General features: G+C 39.9%; 1 pseudogene across 1 annotated transcript; it reads right to left on the bottom strand.

Annotated features, from left to right (window-relative positions):
• Window positions 1–247: 247 nt before the first annotated feature.
• LOC112619009 lies at window positions 248–804 on the bottom strand (annotated as a pseudogene). Its single transcript, XR_003118156.1, has one exon. The product of XR_003118156.1 is annotated as a 40S ribosomal protein S10 pseudogene (transcript).
• Window positions 805–2,239: the final 1,435 nt, after the last annotated feature.

The raw sequence follows: 2,239 nt of genomic DNA, 5'->3' as shown, positions 1-2,239 counted from the left end.
GTTTCTCCTCAGAAGAGCTAAAGTTCAGGTTTTTGGAAATTTTTACGGAGAAACAGTTTATGTATTTCTAGCATGGGTTTTCAGTGATTCCTAATAAGCACTGCTCAAGAGGGACTTCCGATTTTCCTCTTTTTGCTAAGTTACTGTCTGTATTATTTAATTACATTTGTGTCTATTAGATTATGCGTCAAAGCATCAGACCTCTTCAGCTTTTTATTATTCCATCATTCCAGCCTCTTTCTTTCTCTTTTTTTTTTTTTTTTTTTTGGCTGTAAGTTTATTCAATGCAAAATAATCCTCTTCAATTTTACTGAGGTGGCTGACCACATCCACAACCAAATCCGCCTCTAAACTGGAATTCGGTTGCTGACCCAGCCCCAGCCTCGGCTTTCTTGTCAGCACCAGGTGGCACAGCACTTCGTCTGTAGGTATCTCTGTCAGCTTCCCTTCTTGTGAGTCTCGCAGGTCGCTCACCCTCCAGACCTTTAGGCCGAGGCCTGCCAGTCTCTGGACGGCTACGGCGTAGGGTGGCAGGCACAATCTCCGGGGGCAGATGAAGGTAATCACGGAGGTACTGGATACCCTCATTGGTAAGGTACCAGTAGAAATGTCTCCAGGCAAACTGTTCCTTCACGTAGCCTCGGGACTTGAGAGACTGCGTGGCCTTCATGACATGAAGGTTGGGCACATTCTTGTCTGCCAGCTCCGGGTGCTTAGTATGTGGACATCCTTCTTGGCCACCATGACTCCCTCCTTAAAAAGGAGTTCGTAAATGGCAATCTGGTTTTTCTTAGGCATCAACATCTCGGCGGCTGCAGGGTCCGGGGCCGGGGCTGGAAAGCCAGCCTCTTTCTTATACTCAATCAAAAGTAAAGTCACAACAATTCATGAGATTTTACTAGTCAAAGCCAATTACTTCCTAATGGTACCTGCCAAACACAACCTGGGGCCTACATTTTCCCACTAAAAATAATACAAGTAAAATAAACTATTATGGTAAACAAGATCCCTTGTTTGAATCCACATTAGATGATAACCCTTTGCCAGCAGTTAGGAAACTGGCATACCTGATTCTCATAGCATCTAATACTAAACCAAGTGAAGACAGAGGTCTGAATATTTCAGTCGTTGCTCTCTACAGAAATATCAATTCCCTGGATTCTTATTTCATATCACTAGCATGTTATTTATTATTAGATGATTGGGTAAATAGCATATATGTGGAATCTAAAAATGAATGTAAAGATTTCTAAGGACTTGAGTACCTTAGCAGAGGTTTCTCTGCCTAAAACACTCTTCCCTTAGCTTTCCTATGTCTGCCGCTCTTTGTTATTCAGGACATGGCTCCATATGACTTTCTCAGAGAGGAATTTGGGGGCACCCATTCTAAGATTGTTTCTTTCCATTGAGTCACTCTCTAATTTACCATCCTGCTTCTATTTTCTTCATATTATTTATCAATACCTAAATATTTCGTATTTATTGACTTGTTTGTTTACTTGTATGTGCTTTTCTCTATGCCAACTGAAATACAAGTTCTACCAGGGAAGAAAACTTGTCTCTTTGATTCATTGCTGAATCTCTGGTTAACAGAATAATGCCTAACTCATGATAAACTCAATCAGTAAATACCTGTTCATTCATTCCTCAATCATACATCTGTTGAATGAATGCGTACATTATTAACTGGACTTCATACCTGTCTGCTTAAAGTCAGGCAGATGATAACTCATACAACTGCCCAGAGCAAAATAGAATTGATAGATAGCATCAGGGTTGAGAAGACCATCAATCATCTGGAGCTTCTAGGACAAATGAAGTCAAGACCATGAAAAGTACCAAGTCTTTTTTTGGCTTTTACCTTTTAGTATCACTGTTGGAGAGCAGCACTCAGTGGGAGATCTGCGCTGTGTAATGCTGGAACTCTCAGTATCTTACAAGATGGAATCTGTTTATACACACCTGACAATTGTTAAATAACCTAAATATTTTCACCTCAACATAGGCTGAAATTCCATTCAATAGTCACTACAAACTAAATGTTGTTTTCATGTGGCCACTGCTTAAATGAACGTATCACCTTTAATATGATGCACTAATCAATAGATAAAAGTAAATCTGTTGATTTTTATTTTGGAAGGAAAAGTGCCAGCATGTAAAATAATGAGTTTGATTGCATCCTGAACTAAGATGAGTTAAAACTTTTGCGGGTCCAACTGATTAGTTAGGATGAAGACTA

The sequence above is a fragment of the Theropithecus gelada genome, chromosome 2 (genome assembly GCF_003255815.1).
Source record: "Theropithecus gelada isolate Dixy chromosome 2, Tgel_1.0, whole genome shotgun sequence".
NCBI classification, from domain to species: domain Eukaryota; kingdom Metazoa; phylum Chordata; class Mammalia; order Primates; family Cercopithecidae; genus Theropithecus; species Theropithecus gelada.
Note: the sequence above shows the minus strand (reverse complement) of the source record. Positions and strands in the feature narration are given on the sequence as shown.